Genomic DNA, 27,570 nt, shown 5'->3' with positions numbered 1-27,570 from the left:
CCGCAGTCTGGTCGTCCGCAGCGCTGCGCTCTCGCACTGAGCCTTCCCTTCAAGGGTACTCGGTACACTTCGGTTTTGGCGGGTTTTCGCACGGACGTGATGCGCCTTGCATTCGCGGGCGGAATGCGCGCGCGTTGTCAACTCGCCCACCGACCGTACACGCCGTCACGTCGTAGTGAAATCTGTGGCGAGGACTGTCAGTGATCGCTAACTTGGATTGCAGTGTTGGATCGTAGGATCGGGTCGGATGCGGCCACCTCCACGGGTTTTTTGTAAGAATCGCTCCGGCGGATATAATGTCCATGATGTTGACTCATGCATGACGCATTTGATTGCTGGAACTGGGAATTTATTTATGATTTACTGTTACCAATTGTGAATCTGTAATTCAGTTCATTGTTGTCTTGTGTAACTGCTTAGGATTCATGTCTCGAGGTCAATAATTATTCTATTATGAAGTAATTGAGGATATAAATATACCAAACTTCATTATCAGCTATAGCGTTTAAAAAAGAAGCTCTACATCTCAAACATTGCAAAATGTATTGATTTTTATGATCATTATCTACCAAAAATAAAGACAAACATTGAAAAATATTAAATCAATCACGCATCATTAAATGATATTGATAATTAAGCAATAAAAATAACCAGTAAATAAAGTCATTCAATATATCTGCAGAATGTAGGTAGCTGGTAGGTAGGTACTTAAATTGAATCTAGAATAAGCACAAGGCCAAAGTTGATAACACTTGTTCCGAGTGTAATTTAAAATATAGGCATTGTTTATCGCAGACGCGATGAACTGCTTCAAGAACTATTAAATACTTAAACATATTAATTACATAAGCTATCAGTTGGGTAACCAAGTCGTTATGTTTAAAGATACCGCTATTATTTCATTTTACGGTCCACATTTCACTGTTTGTTTGGATATCTCTCAAACGTTGCTCGCGTTTGAATCAGAGACCCTTTTTTATTATCGTTTTCTTCGGTGGTATAAAAAGGAATGTTGCATTGTTGAATTTTATATTAGGAAAGTGCCTAACGTCCATCAACCCTACCCTCGAATCTATGGCTAAATGAATTTATTTTTCATTCTTTACCGGGCGTTTGAATAGTAAGTTGAGAATAGTGCGAGTCAACGGTCAGTTGTTCCCTCACAAATCTTAACCCAACATAGATCTTCCCACGGGCACGACAAGGGTTGTAGAAGCCCATGGGTTATCTTCTATAGACTCACGTAAGCCGACCATCTCTCTCTTCGAAATATGTCTCCCTTAAAACACATTAATTTTATATAACTCGGCACCTTCTCAACGGCTTTGTATCCAAGATTTAATGCGCTATTAAAACACATGATTTGTTTTAATAAACAAACTTAATGGGTTATATTTTAAAAGTCTAAGCTTACCGCAGTTTCGACTTTAACACCAGCGATAAAACCCTCTAATAAATTGTCAAGACCACCATTAACATAATCAATCCCTTTGTTAAAGTGGTATTGTCCCACTGTCAGAATATTCCACATTTTATCCCAATTAATATCTGCTATTCTTCTTGTTATCATTCCATCCACAATTCGAATTTGCAAAATTAAATGTTTCGCTTTCAACAAATCCCTTCGTCAAAGTGGTCATAGCTCGGCCTCGGATTTAAACTGGGTTAATGTATAGCAGATTTAGGACAGTCTCTTTTTCGTTCTGCACAGAAAATTTCCTCAAATTGTTGCTGTGGTAATGGTAACCTTGACAGATTCATAAAGTTTTATTGTTATGCCCGCATGGCATTGCCGCCGCAGATCGTAGCTCCTGTCATTGTGCCGAAGTCGAACCAATGATGGGCTTTTGTTATGAACAGCGGGGTGATTTTTGTATTGCGCGAAATTGTTTCCCCAACCATAATCATAAAGTAATGCCCTGCGAAACGGGAAAGAGTTCGGAACAATAAAGTTGGCTCGTAATTGTTTATTCCTCCTTCCTTCTTTTGCCTATTTCATTAAATCCCTTACGGATTGATTCCCTGTGACATTGTTAAGCTTCTTCGAATGTTTATGTTTTATCCACCCATTTGTCATGTTTATAGATTCGGATATTTCTTTAGTTTTTCTTGTAGTAACACAAATAGCGAGGACCAGCTCAATCAAATAGCTTATGTTCGTGCAAAATAGGAGTCGTCTGAAGATATCGAATATCCGCTAATATATTACCCGGGCTCGGAATAGTTGACGGCGGTATCAAAAGGGTGCATACTTACTAACTGACTGATCCGGACGGGGATAGGCGCGAAACACCGATCAATCACACGGGAAAACACCCGAGTAATGGCTCCTCATGACCCTACGAAAAAAGCCGCCACAACCTATTTACTCGACGATACCGACCACGGGCTAAATAACGCAAAAAGTATACGAGGGACAGGCCCACAATTAATCATCGGCCCGCCCGGAAAATTCGCAAGTAATCACTGTTTCTTAATTCAAGATCGCACCTTGTTACGATAAAAAATCTCGTTCCGTATTCATTCGTCTTGTTGGATGATATCGCTGCCTTTATTTGGTGATTCGGGAACGTTTTTTATCTGAATTACGTGACTCACCATGAAGACGTCACTTGTCAGTAATCGTTGATCTGGTTACTAGGATGATGACGACACGCGAGATTGGATTATGGTCTTTTAAAGTGCTTTCATAGTTACATGAAATCGACTAAGTGTTATGAATAAAATAATCACATTCGTCTTGGTCTTGCATACCTTAATTGAAAGAGCCTGACTACATGCGAAATAAAACTTGTTTGCCAATTAACAACATTAGATAAAGAATCGCAATAGGTTATATCATACGTTTCCTTGACATTGACATGGTTGTAGAGTTCTTACGTCGACATGTAAACAAATGTGTCACATGTCAGACTTGATTTACCTCTTTCCGTGCGAGGAAAACGTTGTTATTATGAGTGACAATGCAGGAATTATTTCCCAAGTTATGATTGTGCTCCTTTCTCGAAACAAGACTTTGATCTTCAGCGTTGTGTTAGAAAAGGTTAAAGCAATTGCATGTAAAGAGAAATTAGTGACGTCACAGTTTCCTCGAACCGCAATGACGTCACCGCGATATGGTCTTGCTCATTTCGAACTTGTTACATACGTCGGCCCAGGTCTCCTTGTGTTCTCAATAATTGCGGTCGCGCGGAAGGTTAACAATTTAACTCACGTCTCCATCCCAGTTAAATAAAACCAGTTATATATTTTTCATTCGTAATGACTGACGTTCAACGATCGCGATGCGAACGTGTTTTTTATTATATTCCTGCTCACAATAAAAACGTTGCAATTAAAGATTCTTTACGTCGCTTCATTATTTAGTACAGACGCCTTGTACATGAATGTAATTTATTGCTGAACGCACGATCATAATATTTATATTATTATAGGTTTTTAATAAGCTGATTTTTATTTGTAGGTAATAAGCATAACGCAAATCGTTTTGTTACTTAATAACAACGTTAAGGTAATAAATTGCTCCATTCAGGAAAAAAAATATCAATGACGTCACGGATATTATGTAGAGCTTTAGGAAAAGTTCCAACCCCGTTGCAACACCCCTTCTCGCCTCGTGAAAGCAAGATATAGGTACTTGACCGAAGTTATCATAACATATTAATACAGAAACGACTTCTTGCAAGAAATTGCTGCAGATTGACACAACTATCAAGCCATTATAGCTCTACAATATGTCCATATAAGAGCGTCTTTCAGTTTATTAACTTTTAAAACTGCTAATGGTGATGCAGCAAAACTAATTCCTTGTAACGATGCGATCGGAATATCCCCACAACAATAGCATAATCAGTTGCAGCAATCAAATGTCTTGTGTGACACGAACCCGCCTTTTTAGGGTTCCGTATTCACTCTAAGGCGCGAAACTAATGCAAAAATCCTTTTCCAGAGATAGGCCCGCTCCGTACTCTCCGATGAATGTTTTACAAACATGTTTGTGCGTGGTGTAGATTGAACATTGTATTTGAAATATTAAACGTACCTATCGTGAAAAACGCAGTGATATTTTTTTATGTGAAGTGTGAATAAAGTTGGAATAATTTCGTTCAGTGCGGATAAGAAGGGCAGAGTGTCTGGCATGCATATGTGCTATGAGAGGCCCGGTGTGGTGCCCCCACTAAACGGCGCTGTTGGGTAAGTTATTATGTACATTATTTAAAAAAAAAATTACATGAATAATTTTTATATGAAGTCTCGTAATATATTACTGTTTATAAAGAGGTATTAAGAGAGGGTTTATTGAGGATAATGAACACAATTATTACACAAATCATATATCATAGACAAAAAAGTTAATAGTGATGACGTGAAGTGTGATGTAATGCAATATCCCTAGTTATCAACCACATTCATTGTTTGCGGAACTTTTTTTACGATAAAAAGTTTACTGGCATAAAGTCCAATCGTGCGATACTTATTTCTTTTTTTACAAAAATAAAAATATGAGTTGACTGTCTCTACTTTTGCCTGTTCTACTTACTACTTTTATTCACCTAGGTACATGATACGAAAAAAAACAGAAATATCGTAAAGAACGCTGATATATTATTAATTCACTCATTATGTCATTAAGTAATTCTAAAAAAGCTGCAACCCTATTCTGAAACTGTTCGCAAAGGCTCCATAATTTCACCATAACATTAATCTGTATCACTGTATCTAACAAGATAGGTGGAATAATTAACCATGATCTCATGAATAATAATCGCGAGCCAGGGTATGGGCAATCTGTCAGTTTCCCCTCGATTTCTAATAAAACGTAAGCATTACTTACTTCGACAGGTGTGTAAGACGCACGCAATACAGAATCAATTGCTTGTGAGTTGGATCATCTGATATCGGAATAAATACCTCCCTTGCTCTAATTGCAACTGTTAAAAGAGGATTAACCCATATTTTTCATGACTCATTTGTTTTCAATTCATCAAGTATCGAGGAGTCATTTGTTTTTCTCTACAATCAAATTAATTACCTACAATTAAACGTGCATTGAACGCCAATAGTATTTATTTGAAATTAGGACTTACAATATAAATTAATTAACACTAACTCGATAATAACAACTAATGTTCATGTAGAATGCAGACGGTGGTTTTATGTAAACACGTCTATAAATTATAAATTGACGGTAGTCATGTTATTAAGTCAAGTATAGTACACACACAGTGATTTATTACTACTTACTTAGGCATGGCGATTAAATTGCCAAGAGTAAATAGTAAATACTGGTCTTATCAAAATTTATCTACTTAAGTATTGCAACTCTCAAAATTACAATATGGATAAAATATATTTCAGAAGATAAGTAAACTCGTTATAAGTTTCGTGTCGAGCCTGTAAGGCGGCAGCACTACCGCTTAAAGGCACTCGCGCCGCGTAAAACTTGGAACAATAATATGGATGGAGGGTTACCATATATACAAAATTTTAAAGTCCTATTAAAAATCCACAAATTTCAGTCACAGAGAGAACTTCTACTCACTCGCGTTCAGAGCACGTTTTACAGAAAACTTTCGCGAAATTTTTCAATATTACTAAAACTAACAATTTGGAACCTGATGTGTCCCAACAAATCTGATCATATGGTGACACCACTCGGGTGCATACTCGACTGCTCGTTGCAATTTTATGTGCGCGGGTCATGCAACCGAAATCAATTCCAAGCTGTGTTAGCCTATTGACTGTAAACTACTGTAAAGTAAATCAAGGCTAAGATTTATTTATTATAGTGTTAGCAATTCTGCTGCACGGCTGCACCATTCTCTAAACCAAAACTTGACCACTCTTTTTCTCGTTAAACTAGTTTTATCACAAATCTCACTTTGGATGTGCGGTTTGGTCAATCGTTTTTTAGCTAATAAGTTTTTTGGCGCACATCTACCGCCTTACTTATTAAAATAGATAGCAATAAGCAATGTTTATCACAAAAATGTTGCATCTAGTTTATTGATTAATTTAACACTTACAGTACGTTTTATCAGTATGAACATTGGTGTGTAAAATCTTTGGAGGCGCTAGTAGCCTGGTAAGATTAACGTTTAGCGAATGTTATAGTTGTAACAATGTACTTTATCTTTGTTATTCACTTGTTTGTTACGTATTTATGTCAATAAAGAAATTTTAAAACTAAAAAAAAAACTTTGGATGTGCACTTTTCAATATTTGATTAGATTTTATGTAATCAAGTGTTGAAGCCAACGAACGCATTTAGTTTAAAGAAACTTTTTTTTATAACTGGCAACACTTAAAACAAGAATTAATGCCAAATATGTGTGAATACAGCTAATGCTTACAACAATAACAGAGACAATAATGTTATTAGCACGGCTACGGTTTGACACGATGTCGTCACAACAATGCAGCGATGTTTGTATAAGTCTTACAGGACAAGTTGTTGTGACGGCTACGAAATGCCTGATACTTAGCTAAATATGTGTATTATGCAGGGAAATACACTGGCTGATTGATTGATACAAGGATTGATAAACTATCTGAACTCTAGTTATGAAAATGGCCGCAGGGACTACCGTTTCAGTTTTATTTAATTTAGTTAGGTAATGTGATATTTCTATGTCCAATTATCGTCTATTAAATTGTAAACTCATAAAAATCATTTATTTTTGCAAATAGGCTTTTAAAAAGCACTTTTACAATGCCCAATATTAACCCTACCACTGCTACGGGACAATAAATGGGCCAGTGCTGAGAAGAAGCAGCGTAAGAAACTCTAGTCACTGGTCAGTCATTGGTTACTACAACAGACTGAATGTTTGGGACCTTATCTCGCCTAACTGATAACACAACACAATATTATGTTCTTTTCCATGTAACTTGATTGTCATTTGTGTAACGGTATCGTTACTACGTTATTTTTGACATGCTAAACTAGCTTGTATGGACGTAGTAATAGGTCTCCAGGGACAAAAGATATCACACGACACCGGTAGGAACGCGAGATAATCTAATAATCCAATAAACTGAATTGGAAGTGACTCGAATTAACCTTCTTTGTTCCAATAGTGATGTGCTTACAACCTTTGGATGCGACAAAAACTAATAGTTATAATAATGTTTTTGTAGCAAACAAAAAGCCAAACTTAGGTATAGATTGCCTTGAAATAACCAACCTGTTTGTAAACAGTGACAGCTGGTTGCGATAGTGGTTATAATGGTGTGAATGTGTTTACTTGAACTGTAATATGTAATAGCAACATTTCCGATAGTGGCATTATAGCGATGTTTGTGTGCATGCAAGAGTGTGCGTGTTTGAGTTCGAGCACGTAGAGTGAAATACTGAAATAGGTACATATTACTCTGATCATAAAGTAGCGTTGATAGCAATATTGTCTACTTTTCCTTTCACTGATAAGATATTTACTTTGATAAAAGCGTTATTCGTCGTATCAAGTAAACTCTGCGAGTAATTTAATAATAATAGTACTATATTGAATTACTTTTATCGCCTAATACACTATCAAAATGATTTGCTAATAGATTTAACACTAGAAGGGCCGGGCAGCAAGCCATACCTTCAAAGACCGCGACCGTCAAATTGACGCTATAGTAAATGTTTGTGATATAAAACAAATTATGAATTTTAACGGATGAACCTTTTTTTTAAGATAGCAGAATAGTAGCATAGCCATAGAGCGTAGACATGATTTGATCGCTAGAGTAGTAGTGAGCGGAGCGACCTATAAAGGCTCTAACCGGAATCACAGCCGTCGGGTTGTAAAATGACAACAATTAATTCAGGATGTCTCGGCACATCAGTGTTGCATTTCTCGCTGCGTCCGCCGATCAGCGCACGTGATCACCAGTAATTGCTACTTAGCGCCGACTACCGACCGCTGTATGACTAAAGGTAATATAACGGTACCGAGGATTAACTCCAAGGCCGACGTTTATGCTTTTATACTGCACACCGTCTTTACATACTCAAATATCTATTGTTACCGCTTGTCCGGAATAAACAAATGATTTTAAGAAGGATGTTACAAAGAGTTTACGGCAGTGACGGTAAGGTGGAGACTTTCTGAAGGTCACTTCTGCGAAATAATCGTTTGTTGTTAGCCGAAATGAAGTAGGAGCTTATTTATGTTGTATAAATGTGGTTTCAGAGTTTTTATTCGCTCCGGAATGTTAATCAAACTTTCAAGTTTATTTAATCCATTTGCTTCAGATTTAAAATGTACACGCCTCATTACTCGGAACAACAAAAGCGTCTCGCCGCAAGTGTTTGTGTGGTTACCGACGGACTCGTACTAACCCTCCGCAAACATTGCTGTCAAGCCTAGGGCTGTATCATTAGACTTTAGACGCCGCTTTGAGCAGAACGTCAGTAAGCGTTTGCAAGACCGTACCATAAAGCTGAGTTGTACAATCTTATGAACTTCAACAATCGTTAAAAATCTGTCAAACTCCATACAAAAACACCGGGTATTGTTATAGTTATGGTTAAAGCAAGTTGTTGCAACTCTGCCTTACTGTTGCTTGTTGGTAACTGATATTAGTATTCCAACGCAGTAATTTTTTCATTTGTGTGCGGCTCTCCAAACGTATGCCTTATGTCCGGCTCAAAACGCTTATTCAAAAGTGCCCCTACTGTTTGCTCCCTTCGCTGTGACTACGGTATTCATTACGCAAATTTTATACCACGCCGGTTTAGCACATCTGCAGCTGTAGTACTAATTCTTGAAATGTCTATTAGGGGGCTTGCGCACGAATGTCTGGGAATAAAGCTGCTACATTTTGAGTAATTAACAAGAACACTATTAATAACAAGTATATAAGTACTTTGTCATCAGCGAAAAAGGTTTGTGTGTTTACTAAACCATCCATACTTTATGTAGAGCTAGCTTTTGCCCGCGGCTTCACCCGCGTGAAATTTAGTTTGTCACAGATCGTCATAAATTATAGCCTAAATGTTATTCTGGGTTATCTATACTTATAATAAATCTGTAGAGAGGTCAATTCTGTACATGAAATATATTTTCAAAATAACTATCAGGGGGTGATTAGTGATCGATACTGATGCCAAAAATGCAATCAGTAAAATTTTTGTCTGTCTGTCTGTCTGTCTGTCTGTCTGTATGTTCCTTATAGAAACAAAAACTACTCGACGGATTTTAAATATAAAATAAATAAATAAATCTTTGGACAATTTCACACAGCGCCAGCTAGCCCCAAAGTAAGCAACTTAATGCTTGTGTTATGGGTGCTAGCTTAACGGATATACTACTTATATACTTTTTTTTTTTTTAAATACATACATATTATACATAGTCATACCCAGACCCGTCACAGAAATTAAAATTCATCATTTCAATTTCTGCCCGGCCGGGAATCGAACCCGGGACCTCTCGGCATAGTAGTCCGTTCTGAACCACTACACCAAACGCCCGACAATTTTAACGAAACTTGGTACAATTATTTTTCATACTCCTGGGCAGGTTATAGGATACTTAGGAATTCTCACGGGAACGGGAATTAGCGGGAAAATCCTTTTGTATGAAAAATCTAAACCGCTTAAGTTAGACGCTTGAAATTTAGCATGCAGGTACCGTAATAAACTTAAAGCTTAGTTACAACAGGATATTGCAAAATTCCTACGGGAACGGGAGTTAGCGGGAAAAAACATTTGTATGAAAAATCTAAACCACTTAAGTTAGACGCTTGAAATTTGGCATGCAGGTACCTTAGTAAACTTAAAGCTTAGTTACAACAGGATATTGCAAAATTCCCACGGGAACGGGAGTTAGTAGGAAAAAACATTTGTATGAAAAAATCTAAACCGCGTAAGATAGACCCTTGAAATTTAGCATGAAGGTACCTTAGTAAACTTAAAGCTTAGTTATAACAGGATATTGCAAAATTCCCACGGGAACGGGAGTAGGCGGGAAAAAAATTGTATGAAAAAATCTGAACCGCGTAAGATAGATGAAGGGGGCGTAAAACGAGATCCACGCGTACGAAGTCGCGGGCGGCCGCTAGTAAACAATAATACTGTAAAGTTTAATCAAAATCCGTTCAGTACTTTTTGCGTGAAAGAGTAACAGACATCCAGACATCCATACAAACTTTCGCATTTATAATATTAGTAGGATCTTTTGTTTCCACAATTACAGAAAGTAAAATATTTGGTCTAGTACAATTTATTTAATCATAGGTATTGTAATCCTCTTTGTTAGCGTTCTATTTTTGGAATTCTCAGAAATATTTCCACGGTCTCCAGTAGGCCTTTATTAAGTCGAGGAGTATTACTTTTTATCCTGTTTATACCCTATCTCTTAACTTACAAAATGATCTATTACGGACGTCTATATTTGTATCAGCTAATTGACAACATTTCTAAATACTGTCAACAACAATTTACCTTCAAGGAGTTCGTATTAGAACAATCTTGTCATCCTTAATTACAATCTACTACTTTGTTTGTTCTTGTACACACATTATCATGGCAGTTTATAATGGCTGTTATAGTTTACAACTAAGATAAGTGTTAACTAACTCATTATTCAGCGTTATTGTCCGCCTTCCGAAATGAGAAACCATTATGTTCGGGACTTGCGCAAGGAATGTAACTTGGTCCAGTTTATTGTACCAACTTTAGACATCATGAGGTTATTAAACAGAATTGATTGATTAACCAACAATAAGTTACATTTAAATGGAATTCTTGCCGACCCAAGAATATTGCGTTTACAAATATTTTTGTCCCTTTGGAAACTTGGTTGTATGGGATAATTGATTTATCCAAAAAAGCAGACCCTTCAGTTTTTCTTCCATATGTTTCTACGAATTGGTTAGTCTGTTGTATCAAGGGATGCCGTCTTCCGAGAAAACAACTTTAACACTACTTAGCAAATACTTACAGAAGCTAACAAGTAAGATTATAATTTGTAAGTATGTACTCACTTCCATGTATAAATTATTTTCAAGGATGTATTGAACGGCGTTGTTAATATTTACTGACGGAATCAGTAACTTATTGCCTATTTCTTTTTGCTGAATTAACTTGTCTTTAACTGAATCAAAGGTACATTGTCTGTTCGTCACTTTTGCTATACCATTATCTATTTTATTAACCAAAATTACATCATAAAACCTGTGTTCTGCTCTCATACATTTACGTTGCTAATCAAGAATCATGTAGTGCGGAAATAGTAAACCAAAAACCATTTAACATTTAGGTAATAAGTATACACTTGCCCCATTCGGTGTAATTTAACTTCACTGCCAAGTTACGCAACTGGTAACCGGCACAGTCTGTCAGTATCTGACAAATGTTTCATTGTTCATACTTTACCACTGATCAGTGTAGAGTTGTAAAGTGTAAACCTATAAGTGTTACCTTTAACCTTACGATATATTTTATCTTGCTTCATGAAGCTTCAGTGCCTTATCTTATTATGCAACCAGTAACTGGCAGCATCTAGTCTGTTTATATGTTTTTGACAAATTACTTCTCATTTGAGCCGCTAACCAGCTTTAAGTGCGAATTTGTATAAGTGTTACCTTTAACCTTAAAATTTATTTCTCTTGCTATCTGGTCGCGTAGCTTCTACTTCTACCGAGTTACGCAACCGGCCGCACTGGTGTTGACAAATGCGCCGCTCATTTACTTAACATTTGTGCCGCCACGAGAATTGGTTAATTACGTACCGGTGCACTGTGCAGTGTGCACTACGATATTGTGTGCAGCTCGTATTACCAGAATAAATTGTGTTTGCTCGCCGATCATGTGTTAAATGTCAACTACTTGCACATTGTAATGGTAATGGATTCGCATAGGCACTTGAGGAGTAAACAAGAAGATAGACCTTAAAGTATTTGCTATTTCTTTAAATAAATGTCACTGAATTATGAAACTTTATTAATACTCTTAAAAATAGCCATGAACTTTGCCCCGATTGTATTAGTCAGGAAGTGGAAGGCATAAAGATTCTGCATATCTACGATGGCACATCGAGACTATCCTTTTTTGTTGCAAAATATGCCGCAGTGTAGGTATGTATAGTTTAGTTAGCCGTCATCTGCAAAAGAAATAAAAATAATTTAATTTTTATTTAGAACTGAAACCTCTTTTCTTTCCAAGTTGTCGTTGCACGCACCAACGATTATGCTCTATGCTTACGTATGAGCTTACGAGCGTAGTTAGTATTTATTCTGTAGCATATTGTAGTGCATTTTATAGCAGTCAATCATGAGTGGCGTGGTCGTCGCAAATTACGATACGATCGCGTAGCTTGTGTCACGATCACTAGCTGTAACGTGAGATTATACCAGCATGTTTGCACATAATGGAGAATACGAAAACTTGTAGAAATTATAACTGAATTTTGATAAGAGTTTTTTTCACTATACTTCATAAATTAGCCGTGTAGAGTCGTCTAGCCGAACAACGGTTATGATGTAGTTAGTTTTGACTATAATTGTTTACCTTTACAGTACATTTAATTTGAAATATTAATTCTATTCTATGCGACATGAAATGTAACTGTAAAGGCTAATGTAAGTACGAAACTTAGTTAGGGGAGAGGGGGGCAGCTTTGGACAGGGGCAGCTTAGAACAAATGATTTTAAAAATCACTGGTTTAGGCTACAATGGTATAAATCATAATTTATATTGCCAGCACTGATGCGCATAGCCGTCACATCTCATTTTTAATATCTAACTGTAGGTTAACCGGCAAAAGTGGTTTTTTGTTTTTGACTGCCAATTTCGCACTTTTTTATTTTGGTTCTAAGGATTTTGTGGACGTAGTTTTATAAAATAGTGAGTGGTTTGTTTACTATATGGAAGTTTAAATAGTTTCAATGAAGATTTGATAAGAAATTGCGATATAAAAGTATGTTCCGTTATTAAATTTATGTTTTTTTCTGGAAATATACCCATGGGGCAGCTTTGAACGAAATGGTTGGGGCGGCACCTTTGAACTTTATAAATTTTCTTCTTTAAGTGGTATTATGAAACCTTAAGTTTTCTAATACTTCGTAGAAGGTTTTTACATAAAAAATAAGCAGATTGCTTTACTGTGACAGATAAAATTTCAAGCTGGGTGAAGTCCGGGCAAAAGCTAGTTTTAGTAGTTGATTGATATTTTTTCAATTATGCAGTTTTGTCTTTGATGTGTCATTAAACAGAAAGTTTATTAGTATTTAGTTAATTGATATATCTTATATTAACTTTTTTTTTAATAATATCTTTAAGTTTTGTGTTACTTTGTACAGAGTGATGTAAAATAAAATTAACATGTTAAATTGATCCCAAATGACACTGATCATTTAAAATTTTGTTTATTAATTATTTTAAAAATACACATTCATAAATATTCAGTTTTATTTCATTGAAAAAAATACTAATTCAAAACTGCCCCAGGCGTGTTCAAGGCTGCCCCGACTACGGGGCAGTTTTGAACGTTTACAGGTCTGTGCAAAAATCTAAATATCTTAATAAGCGTTCATGAATAATTAAGAAAAACATCATTATTTTGTTGTGTGATAACCATGACCTCTATCTAGGAAGAAAAAATTAATGAAATCGTTCAAATTTGGAAGATATTTAATAAAGTATGAAAATTGTTCAAAGCTGCCCCCCTCTCCCCTACATGAGATGTGTTGGGAATCCGGAGATATAAAAACAGATGTCAATCCGTTCAAAAGATAGAACCGAATGGTTAAAAGCCCTCTAAACTTATAATCTTCAGCACTAAGATTCTTTTCTTAAGATCGATTGAAGCATGAAAAGATGTAGAATGAGACGACTCTTCCAATTTGGCGAATAACTTGAAAAGAAAAGAGACAGAAGACGATTGGAACGTGATCGCGCATCAGTTGAGTTTGCATTATACACTGCATAGGAAACTATTCCAACTACTCTTGTTAATAAAGTGCAAAATCAATTGGAATCATGTAAGTAATTTTTTCATTTGTTTTTTGGTTTAATGCACAATTGAAAATGACGCATGATCAGTTTGATGCATTGCAATATAATGATTTATTGATGTTTTGGTGAAATTTTACTGATGTAATTGGGATCTAAAGATTTAAGAGTGATCTAAATCTAGTGAATGAAAAGATTTATAAATCCATGTCCCGTTAAACATGTTTTCTTTCTGCATTATTGCTGTAGTCTGTAAATTACTTGAGTAAGTATAGAAGAGGAATTTTGTCTATGACTAGCAGAAAAAGTAACATACAAACGGTAGAATGATATTTGGTGCAGTTTCAAAAAATCCGTCGCTAACTGAATCGTGCCCCTGACGAATGTCGAGTACGATTCCTGATTGTGTCAATTTGGAAAACGAACTTTTTTGAATTGGTATAGTTCGTGGGTAAACTCGCGCTAGAGATAATTGTCATAGTGATAGTCTACTGTAGTCTTTCTATACTACATTTAAATTCGTTCACACGTTTGTATTTTTTGTATTTTACTAATAAAATTTTGCCTTTTTGGTTGGGGTTTATCTCAGATCATAGAAGGGATCTGAGGGGTTTATTCAGGAATGCCTTGTAACATGAAAATACAGTGAAGGTAGAGCACGCGTGTACTACCATTAATACATAATGTAATAAGACATGATATGTATCGTACTTTTTACCCGAGGTTATTTCATTTCTCTAATTCAGATTTGAAAAGTTTGACTATTCTTATGTTGAGTCGCATATTTTTAAGCTTTAGCCACAATAAGAATAAATAACAATAATTTAACTCTCAACTATTTGTAATGTGACATTTAACCGGGCAATAGAAACAGTGGCAGCGTAGGCGTGCCTAGATGGACGTCCCCCACACATGCTATGCAAACCGTCCATACACGTAAACTTCTGTTTGCGACGTGTACAGCAACTTTACGATACCATTGTTGTGGTTAAAAATAACGTACAAACGACTGAAAAGGCACAATATGAACGCTATTCATTAACGTTAATAGTCCAAGAATTGCAGTTTCTGAACTTAAGGTTGAGGTAATATTAAGTGGTCAATATGAAAAGTATTTCGTTCTATTCAAGAATTCAATGACTTCTATTTCATGGGCAATCTCCTTTGCGTGTTCTCCAATCATTTGACATCGGCTGAATCGCAGCGGTACATTTACGCGCTTGAGCGGGAATGAAGCAATAAAAATGGACAACATCGACTGCATTATGAAACTACCTTTGACTGATAAGCAATTCCGACGTACGATACATCGTTTAAGGAAGTTTCATTCATGATTAAGCTATAAAAGTCGAATAGGTACGCAATAAATGATGTTCAAACAAATCACGTCATCTTAGTTTTTTATATTTATTAAAATAATTTAGATTAAGCTTAATTAGTATTATGTATAATGTTGCAATGCCCTCACAAGGCTCATGTTCTGGGACTATTTTATTTTTAATACCTTGTTTGTACCACATGAAGCAATAAAGATATTATGATTATGATTTTAATCTTGAAAATCTCTTCGATATTGTAGGTAGCTCAAGTCGACAATCAATTTATTATGGTGATGTTATTTACACTGTTAAACTTAGTATTAAAGAAAGAATATGATGCTTGTTTATAGAACCATAATCTTCTGAAATAGACCATTGTCAAAACTATTTGCCGTCGTCAGTTTAAAAAAGGGTTGTTCTACTACCCTTCAGCCAGCCAACCTTGCCAAACTGTCTAGACAACCTCAAATACACCCGTCTGCTTCTCCCGATACAAAATAACAAAAATCCTAAATTAAGCCACCCACGACACGACCCTGTATTAATTTGCCCAGTTACAAAAATGCGTGGTACTAATTAAAACTTTCCAAGAAAAAGAGGCGAGAAGCTCAAAGGATTATGACTAAACCGAATATTTCTGTGGATTAGATGCTATTAATTAATGGAGTTAAGCGATTACGAAAGTCCTACTCAATAACATTTCACGATGGTAAACCTTAATTACTTGTAGCTTAAGCTTTTTACTTGTACTTAAAAGTAGTGAAGAGAAAATGTTTACTTGGCCAGTCAATTAAAGAAGTGAACATATTAGTGGCAACATACACTACTGCCGAAGAATTCGCCGTAAAACTAGTAAATTAAACTAAATCACAATGGACAGACATTTATATTCTCGGTTAAGTAGGTGGCTCGCCTTTTATGGTAAATGCCACAATTTATTGAGGAAACGCAAAAATGTTCTTAATTGTATTTTAAACAAATGGCCACTTACGTTATTTCCCTCTGGCAAATTAGCGAGCATTTAAGCTGATGGGTTTGTTCGTTTGAATATGTTGTTATTTTTAAGTGTTTTGTTCTTGAATGCAATCTGAGGGAGCGTGGGTGGGGGTTTGAGTTAGAACTTACCTATTTTTTAACATCTAGGCAAGGCACTTACTTTTCCTAGTTTCCTAAATCTTGATTCAAAGTAGGAATTCTTTTCTTCTGCTGTATAAGGTAAGGATATGCCTATGAGAGATAAACAAGAACCTTAGTAATTGCAAACATCAGCGTCACCATAGTTAACGAATCGCTATGATGAGCACGTACACTGATAATTAAATATTGCAACACCACAAACACTGCTAGGGTTGCCAGATTTATTTGCGGATATCACAAATCCCAAGGATTTGACTCGGAAATAGAAATGACAAACGAGTAAATCTGTTTTTGAAACAATTTTTTCAATTCAGATATCAAATGGATGAACAAGTGAGTAAATAATTGAAAAACAATCCCGGGAAATCTCGAGTACAGTCAGATGCAATGGAATGTATCAAATATTGAACCTTATCGGAGTGTAATAAAGTTAAACTTTGTTTAAAACTGTAAACATTCTTGTACGCGTGACAAACTTATTCGAAACGAAATCGACTCTACTAGCTAAATACTTTATGTCATTGAAAACCCATAAGTCTTTGTTTCCAACTGTTTTCTTAACTTTTCGTGCGGCACAAGCATTCATTGTGATGTAATCAAGAGCTATGTTTGTTCATTGTAGTCGACGAAATTGCTACGAATCGTAGTTCCACCATTGTGGTTACATAAAAACCGCTCAACTTCAATGCTATAAGAGTAAATGAATTCGGAACGATAATAATGCTAGTAATTGAATTTGTAGTGAACGGTCATGAATCTTGAAACGCCTGAAACCTGAATTCACCTAATAAAGCTCGGTACTCCCTCATCGTAAACTTTCGGTGGTTAACCTAGACCCAACTTCGGACCTAGGTTAAATATTTGATAAATTACCCACCGGCCAGAGAGGACAGGGCAAGTAATTTATAGCAGGGTTTATTTTTGATTGATTCAATTTTTCGCCGCCATATTAATTACCTACGTTTAAAGGTGCTTGTAGCTAAGTAACGACAGCGCATTAGTTGTAAAGTTGTAATTGGGTGTTATTTTTAATATTAATGTATCATGTCTATTTTGGATTTCCGTTTTATATTTTTTAAATTTTTTGTCTATAATTTTTTGAGCTAATCAAGCATAACATAACCGAAGGAAATAAATTATATCCACACCAAAAATATTTAACAAAATGCATTTACGAATGAAGCTATCAGAAGGAATTATGTTTTTGTACATTTACATTTTTTGACAGAAGTAAAAGAGCAAAGAGTTCAAAAGTTAATGAAATAAAACTGGACCGTCTCTATCTTCTTTCTATTCATTGGGATGCTGAGCAAATGTCACAACCCTGGTGTCGGATTATATCAGCCTGCTTTATTTTATGACTTCATGAACTAAGTAAGCTTAATTTCCTTTGCAATCCAAGAAAAGATAATTCTTTGCAATCAATACTTTAATGTTATTATGGGGGAAAATGAAAGATCGTTCTAGTTAAAGTGGACATTTTGTATTTATTTATATTCCTCAAATTGCTATTGAAACCTTCTTCATTATAAATATAGAAAATCTCTTACACATTTTTGGTAACGTCGTTGATGAAATTGATGGAATTTGGTATCGTTGACCTGTGATTGGCTTCGCCCACGCACGCGGTGTGTTAGAAGACAAGTTAAACATTGACAGGCAGTATTTGTACACACATTTCTTACATTTTTTGTTAATTTACCTGAATATTTGTGTCATTATGACTATTACTTGGAAAATAATTATTTGGAAGACGGCCAGAATCAATAGACACAATTCTATACACAAGTATTTTGTCTATTACACGTGTTTTGTTGTCTCAAATCGTTAATGTCCTAAATAGCAACAGCGTGCTAACGCTGCCGCGCCTTGTATTAGCTGTTATCGGGAAACCGCCCGCTTATCACCAGTTTGTCCTCTAAAAATATGCCAAGTGTCAACGACCGGCCAACCTATGACATCGGCCGGCGAACTCGCGACGAACCCGAATATAATCCACTTACTTGATGTATTCAAACATCAATATTCCGAAAACGCACTTCAACTAAGAAAGCAAATGATGGTTTTAGAGAACTCTCAGCGCGGAGCAGCTTTTCGTGTACGTTTAATGTTTATGGATTATGCTGCTTCGATCACGTAGACGGTGATTACTGAATTAGTTGTTAGAAGGCAATGTTCTTTTAATGAAAACAATATAATTCGGTATTGATCACGTAGACGCTTATAACATTGAATTAATAATTAAAGTAATGTTCTTTTTTAATGAAGCCAATATAATTATAACCAGCCTAATTCCAGTTTTCGTTTGCGCACCTAGTTGGTTGGCTCAAACAAAGCATGCGTCTGCGACTTAATTAGGTACTAGACACTTGAACTCCAAACTGAATTAGCCTCGCACCGGATCCGTTTTCAGCCGGCTTTTGTCTGATTATTACCTAGGCTAATAAAAATACGACCTGCCTTCCGCGTATTGTTTGCAGCCGCCAGATTCAAATGGAGTTAAACGGTGGAGCATTTGTTTTTTGACGTTTATTTGTGCATCTTATTACATTGGTACAAGGTTTTAAATCTATTTATGGTTTGCGAATGAAGTCCCTGGTTAAGTTGTTAAAAATGTTAATCCCTTTTGTGGTGTTTGATTTGTATTTTGTGTGCTCTATTGTTAATTATCTAAAATATTCATTGTACATTTCTTTGAAAACGATAAGCAAAGAGCTGTGTTGACGCTTAAACAATGTCTTAAAATTACTCAAGCATGTGCAAGTATTATATCTTATCGCTTATTTATTATTACCGAATACATTATCTGTCTTTCAAATTCTGTAACTTTGTGCGTCATCGACATTTTGTTTACATTCTACCGAAAAATATTCAATTTCGTAAACATGCAAATCTTTTTTTTTCCACACTTTTCATGACTTTCACGATCAGTCACCTACACAGCAGCATCAGTGATGTCAATACTGTCGCTTTTGACTATATTTCATTTGTTTATGTTGCAGTCGACACGATTCTTTCTGTCTTCGCCTCATAAAATCGCTTCTAAATCGGTGCTGTGGCGCAGGCGCATCCGTGCTAGGGTTGCCATTTTGACATGCTCGCAGTTTTAAACTTAATAATTATTCGTATTTTTTGTGTTATGTATTCGTAAATAAGTACCATTTAAGGTAGTTAAAGCTGTTTTTAATATGGTTTGGTTATGTAGAATCATGTATAGACGCGACCTCAAAGTATCATTCATTCCATACCATTAAGGTGAAGTCACAACACAATAAAAACAAAACCGGCTCCATTTTTTTTCTGATCGACCTCAATATAAATACGCCAAAAGATTTCAAATAACAGTTCAGTGTGTGGCAAGATTTTATTTGGCCTTCGTCATCTGCGCCGACGGCATAATGCCGGGACCACACTAATGATATGCCATTGATTAACGCGTTGATGGACATTAAACATAGCTTTAGCTGCAACTTCTCGCGATAATTTGCCGTTTGACATTAGGTGATAAGGTGGTGATACAACAAAGAGATTTAGCTGGAGAATTTAATTACAGCGTTGAAGTAGTATCACTTTCGTTTGCCGTTGTACATCTAGAGCTGATTCAAGGAATCTTTAACCATCGTCATCAGATCATTTATGGAGTTAATGTAGTATTAGAGGAGCACGACTCTCTAATTTAAATAATAATAAATAAATAAAACGTTTATTGCTTTGTAATACAATTAAAATACATAATTACAAGACACAAAATTACAGTAAAAAGGTAAAAAAAAATGCGAAAGGAGGTGGCTTACCACAAAGAAATGAAGGCTCTACACTCCACCCACGCTGCTGCTGGCCAGACGACTTGAAGACACAAGGAATCCAAGATTAGCCAATAATATCGCCATTTCAGCCAGGGTTTCAATATAAAGTGATACGGTGTACGAGTATTACATCAATAAAGATATTCTTATTCTTATTGAACTAATCGGTCAAGTGTGGCCGTATCACGATTGTATTTAGCGCTTTATTTTCGCGACGTGTAGATATAACGTTGACGTTGACATTACGTTAGTGTGCTCGCAGCGTTAGCAACCTTGGCGTGACGTCGCGCGCACAGGGCGTGGCGTGCGCGCGCGTCGTGTGCCGTCCCGTTGGCGGCGCGGGCGTCGCACGAGCTCTTGTTTACTTTGCGAAGTGCGAAACTGAATGAGTAATGTCCGACTTCTGCTGCGTTTCTCAATAATATGGCGCCGTCATTTGTTTTCAGTTGGCAATGTAAACATACTAGGTACACTTACGATTTTCCATCACCACGGGTTTAATTGGAGGCCAAGATCCTGGCTATACAGGAGCTGCTGTGGTGGGATAAGTCCCGTTTCCATCACCACAACGGTCATGATAGAGCTGCCGAGTTATTTGAGTATAGGCAAGGTCCTAACGAATTCACTTTTAGGACCCTTTGGTCCAAGAAGTCCAAAAATATCTAGAGGTGAATAAAGAAAGTACAAAAATTAAAGTGACCAAGAATCAACGTACTTTTGTTTACATTTCGATTTAGGCCACCGTCTCACAGCCGTACAACAGCACATTAGACTATACAATTTCGTTGAAATATAGTACCTATTACAATTGCATAAAATGCTCAGTGTTAAGCTTGTCGTGCATTAATTTCGCGGCGCGCACGCTCGGCCTTGCCGCTTCCGCGGCGCGAGGTGCCAACCGGCACACCTTTTGTTTTTATTTGGGAAGGAAACTCGCGCGCAGTTTGCTTTCAATCGTATTTCTTTTTTGTACAGTTAACGTCAAATAGTTCGCGACATCCAAAGTGTCCAAAAGTTAACACAACCTTATTCCTATTATAACAAGGAGGTGTTGCGAACTGTTTGGATACTTTGGGTGTCATTGTAATTGCACTGCAGACGAGGGCATATGCCTTTTTGTAGTACATAAAATTGCGAAGAGCAAGACTAATTTGGAGAAAGTTGCAAACCAAACTTAAATTATTAATATGCATATTTTCTTCCTAGATTCCATCAAACTCAATATTCGATCATTAAACTTATAACAAATCATTATTTCAGCAATTAGCTTATTATTATAATTTCACTTACTCAATAAAAAACAACAATTACCTCATAGAGTTATAGAAGTTAGTCACGCTTATATGACCGTCTGCTCTGATCGTTAGTTAATTAAAACTCTTCTATGTTAAGTAGGTACTTTACTATCGATGTTACAGAAATGTGTGATCATGATCAGCATTAATATTTAATTATCAGTAGACTCTAATTGGTTAACCATAATATGAACTTTATTTCAGTTAATGTTAGGTGCAAAATCAATTGAGGATTCTTAACATTAGCTGGTGACTGTACATTACTAATTTAGGTTTCAATAATTAATGGAATGCCATACATTAGTTGATTAGCAGCACTTTACTCACACATCCACTTGAATTTAATATTAAAAAATGAAAGAAAAACAACTGATTATGTAATTTTATATTCCATACACACTAAAAGGACATGGTGTCTTGTGATTTAAAGTGTGACAGAATTAATTGCTAGTTTTAATTGTATTCAGCAACAGCTACACACACTTTTATGATCTAATTGCACAGTTTAGAGATGCTCAAGCTAGAAATCTCAATTCAGAAAATGACAAGACTATACTAGCTATGGTATTATTACTGTCTGCTAGCAATCGTCGTTCGTCCGTTCGTCTCAGCCAAATGACGTCCACTGCTGGACAAAGGCCTCCCCCAAGATTTTCCACAATGAACGGTCCTGCGCTGCCCGCATCCAGGCTCATCCCGCGACCTTTACCAGATCTTCGGTCCACCTAGTAGGAGGCCTGCCCACGCTACGTCTTCCAGCCCGTGGTCGCCACTCGAGAACTTTCCTGCCCCGACGGCCACCTTTACCAGATCGTCGGTCCACCTAGTAGAAGGCCTGCCCACGCTACGTCTTCCAGCCCGTGGTTGCCACTCGAGAACTTTCCTGCCCCAACAGCCATCGTCTCTACGAGCTATCTGCTAGCAATAATAAAGAATAACGTATGGTGTCCTGCTCTTATCTAATTAAACACAACTTTAGTACCTATTGTAACAACTTGCGACATTCATTAACTCATATCGCGATGAGCTTTTAATACCGTTATACAGTTACAATTTTAAATATTTCTCCCTCGTTACGAAGCAGATAGCATCACCTACATTCGTCGGCGATTTTAAAAGCGTCAGCGACACTGTTTGTTGTTCTTATCTAACTGAAATGGGAAAATGGTGGACTCACGGTAAATGCCCGCTCTGTTAGCACAATGTTTGGTTGATGTTGGGAAATGTAGAGTACTAGCTTTGCCCGCGGCATCGTCCGCGTGAGTTTTGGTTGTTTTTTCCCTGTTCTTAGGACTGAATGTGGATTTGTGGAAGAATACTTCAATATCCCTCATTGATGGAGCGAATCGAGTTGAATATCCCTGAATTTCGGACTGTCGCAGAAAAAATATAGCGCGCGTTTTCTCTTTTCAAAATCCGGGATATAAACTATCCTAAGACTCCCTGGGTCTCAATTTGAGACTCTCAAACTTTCTGTATACCAAATTTTATCTATGTCGGTTCAGTGGTTTAAGCTTGAAAAGGTAACAGACAGACAGAGTTACTTTAGGTTTAATATTAGTCGTACTTTGTGCCACTTCTTGGATGTTCAGCCTTTGTTGTCGCGCTTCATTCTCGTGGGCGGAGGTTATTTCGAGAATTGATTAATACGGCTTTCCTTTTGTCGCAATTTTTCGAGTATTTCGTTATGCTATCTGTATTACGGGTTTAAGGTTAATGACGTCATAAGCTTCGTAGTTAAGTGATTAAACATTTCTGTAGGTCTTTTAATAAGCGTTATTGTTTGAGAATGATTTGAGGAACTTATGCCTGTTTTCACCATCAATTCCTAATTTTTAAGTGACCCCTATGGTAACTAATAACAGGAATTTTGTTTACGTAGGGGTTACTTAAAAATTGGGGATTGATGGTGAAAACGGGCATTATTGTTGTGTATGAATGAGTATTTATTTACTGTGACGCATGAGCCACAGGTAAAGAATAGAAAAACTGCTATCCCTGTCTAATCTATAGTAAAAAGATTTTAACTTTCACAATCATCGAGTTAATCACACGTGCGCTGTAACAATGAACGTGCTGAGAAAAGGTCACAACAAAAGGCTGAGTGGAGTCTATAGCTTAAGTTTATTTGTCTCTAAACGTGTAACATAAAGCCCAGCAAACGTGCTAAAGCGATGTTAGTAATTACGCGAATAAACCGACCGCCCGCTGACGGGCCAGTGAAAGTGAATTAGTTAAAAGTATTTCGTAATTATGCCTCCGTGTGAAGAATATTGTTTTTGAGTTCATTTGCAGCCACTAAGAAGAGTATGAATTGCATTTTGTTCTCATGCAATGCGGAATTTAGAGCGCTTTTTATCTGTGCAGCCATGAAATAGGTCATCTGGCTGTACGGGCCTTTTCGTAATCATATTTTGCGGTCCGCTGTCACAGAAGCGACAATGATTCGGCAACTGAATATTGTGAATGCATGCGGTTCATACTTTTAGTAGTATTATTGATATTTTAAAACGGTATTTAATACTTGAGCGTTATTATAAAATTCAATTTCCTATTTTACCTAGCTCCAATATGATTCATATTGTTATGCTCGTAAGTTGTAACTAGTACTCTAAGAAATGCGTATTACCGTTTCGGTTATATACCTAATTCGTTTCCCGATTACATGATAATATGTTTCAATGTAAGGATTTGCAAAAATCGATTAGTCTTACCAAAATCGACCGCGAAGTTGAACATTAATGTATTGATAAAGCACGAATACCCGACTGATATATGTAATGTAGTAGAGACAAGAATCGCGCACGATATGTTACGTTCCGTACAAGACAAAGTCGCTTATTACAAGTTACACGCCGTGACGGATCATTCCTCATCTAGTGTCATAATAAATAAATCGAAGTGAAAACTCGTTTCAATCCATAGCATAATATATTAGCCAAGGACACGGGCAAGCGAGCAAGACTCACACACACATCTCACATACACACACGAGTACAGCCATCTGTGACGATACACAGAGCCGTACTGAGGACGCGTGTTCATTTTTAAAGTACTGTTAGATTCTTATTGTAAAACGGCTCTTAGTATAAATTCAGATCCAAAAATAGAAAGACTGAATTTAAATGTGGAAAATCACCAGTTACAGGCTCGACTCTACATTGTGCGACATTTCAGAAAATTTACTGTCTACATAAATTACCATATAATTACACGATCGCTTGGATACGTTTATAGTCAGTAAATTCCGTCTATTACGGAAACTGATTATGAAATCGTTCATATACTAAACAAACTCTTATTTAAAGTTAACGGTCGATCTCACTTCAGGAACTATGTACATTTTTTTTTATTGTACCACGCGCAATAATTTTCAATTATTCAATAACATTAGTAAACAATTCCAAAATGACCAGCTAATTATTAAAAGTGTATTGTGTGAAAAAAATGAGTGTGCAAACACGATAAGCCGATTGGCTGCTGCGTGGTCTTTATCAAGCAAATTTCAAGATGGCGCTAATTATCAGCGGCGACCGGTGGCGCACGCGCCGAAACAACGCATTCTGTCTCCGACCGCCGACGCGCACGGACGTTGAGACTTCGGGATTAACGTTTAGTGAAATGGCCAGTGAGTGACTGTGATAAAAATGACAGGTTTACATTGGACTGCAAAAATATCGAAGGAGATGGATAAGAGGATGCATTATGGATTTACGTGAGTTTTAGCTATATGCCTTTAAATTGTGAACAAAAAAAATACTATTGTTTCTAATCGTATGCGTTGTTAATAAGGATATAATGTTTTGTAATTTGTGAGTGATTTTTTTGCAAATAAAACTGTGTAAAAGTGCTTTTTAAAATCCTATTTGCAAAAATAAATGAGTTTTATGAGTTTTCATGTACGGACGAAATGATAAATAAATAAACGAATATCGATTGAAAATTGCGTTATTATTTTATTAGAACTTTATATTTTATTAAAAATTCAGTTCTAAGAACGTTAAACGAGATTCATGGATTCAAAACATTTGTGGAATGCAATCAACATTTTGTTAATTAAATACCACGCAGTGCTGCAAAATTCCCAGAACTGTAACTATCGGGAATATCTGTTTACTTTTGTATCGGTCAATGAGAATCTTTAGGTCAATATCCTTCTCTGAATGAATTAATTCAATGACGTTTATTGTTTTTTATTCACAGATTCCTAGAATCTGAAAAGCGTGAAAACTTTCGTATAAATACTCGCCGGCTTATTGACCGTGCACCGGGCTTGTAGAATAGTTTTCCTATCGGATTGCAAAATAAAGACTGGTAAAATGATTTGTAGTTTTAAAAAATGGTTAAAATTCTAATAAGCTACATTCTTATTTTTGCTGACTTAAATATAAATAACTGGCGGCCGCCCGCGACTTCGTAAGCGTGGACCCCGTTTAACCCTATTAGGGGATGAATTTAGCAAAATCCCATCTTAGTGAGCACCTACGTTCTAAAAGGAACCCCCATGCAAAATTTAGAACTCCTAGCACTTGTAGTTTCTGTGATTACGTGATGAGTGAGTGAGTTAGTCAGTCAGTGCCTTTTAGATAGGTACATTTTTTGAACTCAACAACGTTATGAAAATTATAAAAAAAAATTTCAAACATGTGAATACCCTAACTCTAATTGTCCTTAGTCAGAAAAATATAGCTCAGTACAAGTTTGTTTAAAAATATAAATATGATTCTATAAATGAATCCCTGCATACGTCCCCTTGCTCATTCATGACCGATCGTAATGCTCGTCGCGAGCGCATATGCCTTAGCGGCCATGTTTGTTTATAAATATTGTTAGCGACCACTGCATTCGCGTTTAAAATATTATTCGTTTATCGCAAACATGAATCGGCGATCACTTAAAGCGTATTTATTGAACTCTAGAAGTTATAAGTTATTAAAGTTCAAAGCAAGTGTAACAACCCAGTCGATATTGCGATGCGAACGAATCCTAAATTCCTGTTGGTAAATTTGGTAAATTGTTTTGTAAATACTGAACTTTTCATAATGTTTGTACATGATGAGGAAAATTTTGGCTGCCGCGGCGGAAAGTTATGACTATCTAATGTGCTCGCGGAAATTGGCTTTTGTACTAACTCAGCAAAAATCCTTACGTTACACGTTATTTATTTAGATTACCTGCCTGGGCGTTTTAAAAAGGATTAATATTTAATGTAACAAATTAAGCGGCGCGAATTATCATATACATACCTATACCTACACTTAAACAAAAGTTACCTAAAGTTATACTAAAATACTTATATGTAGTACTAGCTTTCCGCCCGCGGCTTCGCCCGCGTGGAATTTTGTCTGTCACAGAAAAACTTTATCGCGCGCGTCCCTGTTTCAAAAACCGGGATAAAAACTATCCTATGTTCTTTCCCGGGACTCAAACTATCTCTATGCCAAATTTCATCAAAATCGGTTGCGAGGTTTAAGCGGGAAAGCGTAACAGACAGACAGACAGACAGACAGACAGACAGAGTTACTTTCGCATTTATAATATTAGTTGGGATTGTACATTGTATTCGTGTGAGAAAACATGATACTGACTTCGAATTTCAATCTTCTATAGATAACATAGCATAACATACTGCACACACACGTTTTAAGAGTAGATGCGTCACAATAGCTAGCTAAGTCATTGGCCAATAACGCAAATTAAAAAAAGCTAGTCTCCAAAAGTCCATATGTGTTCACTGTTCATGTGTCTTTGCGAGGTAGGCTTAAGAAATAGTAGGGGAGCCCAAGCGGGGTTTTCCCCATTCAGCATCGTAAGCTCGGTGAAAACTAAAATACGTGCATATGGAATAGTTTTGTCGTACTTATAAGAGTTATATCATATCATAAACAAATCATGAATTAAGTAACATAGATTTACGCAGGAATCATAATTTGTTAGAGAAAGCAAATGTTTGTTTTGAGCTGTACTTACAATTACCTTCCATTGTTCCAGGTACGACAAGTGGGACCGGGACCGGGGCGGGGGCGGCGGGGCCGGCGGCGGCGGCCCCGGCGCGTGGGCCGGCCGCG

General features: G+C 36.5%; 1 long non-coding RNA gene across 1 annotated transcript; it reads left to right on the top strand.

Annotated features, from left to right (window-relative positions):
• On the top strand, positions 1-27,554 carry LOC135081198 (uncharacterized). Its single transcript, XR_010259148.1, has 3 exons — positions 1-272; positions 3,950-4,194; positions 27,494-27,554. It is a non-coding gene; the product is annotated as an uncharacterized LOC135081198 (long non-coding RNA).
• Positions 27,555-27,570: the final 16 nt, after the last annotated feature.

The sequence above is a fragment of the Ostrinia nubilalis genome, chromosome 19, assembly GCF_963855985.1.
Source record: "Ostrinia nubilalis chromosome 19, ilOstNubi1.1, whole genome shotgun sequence".
Classification (NCBI taxonomy): domain Eukaryota; kingdom Metazoa; phylum Arthropoda; class Insecta; order Lepidoptera; family Crambidae; genus Ostrinia; species Ostrinia nubilalis.
This window is presented reverse-complemented; position numbering and strand designations above follow the sequence as displayed.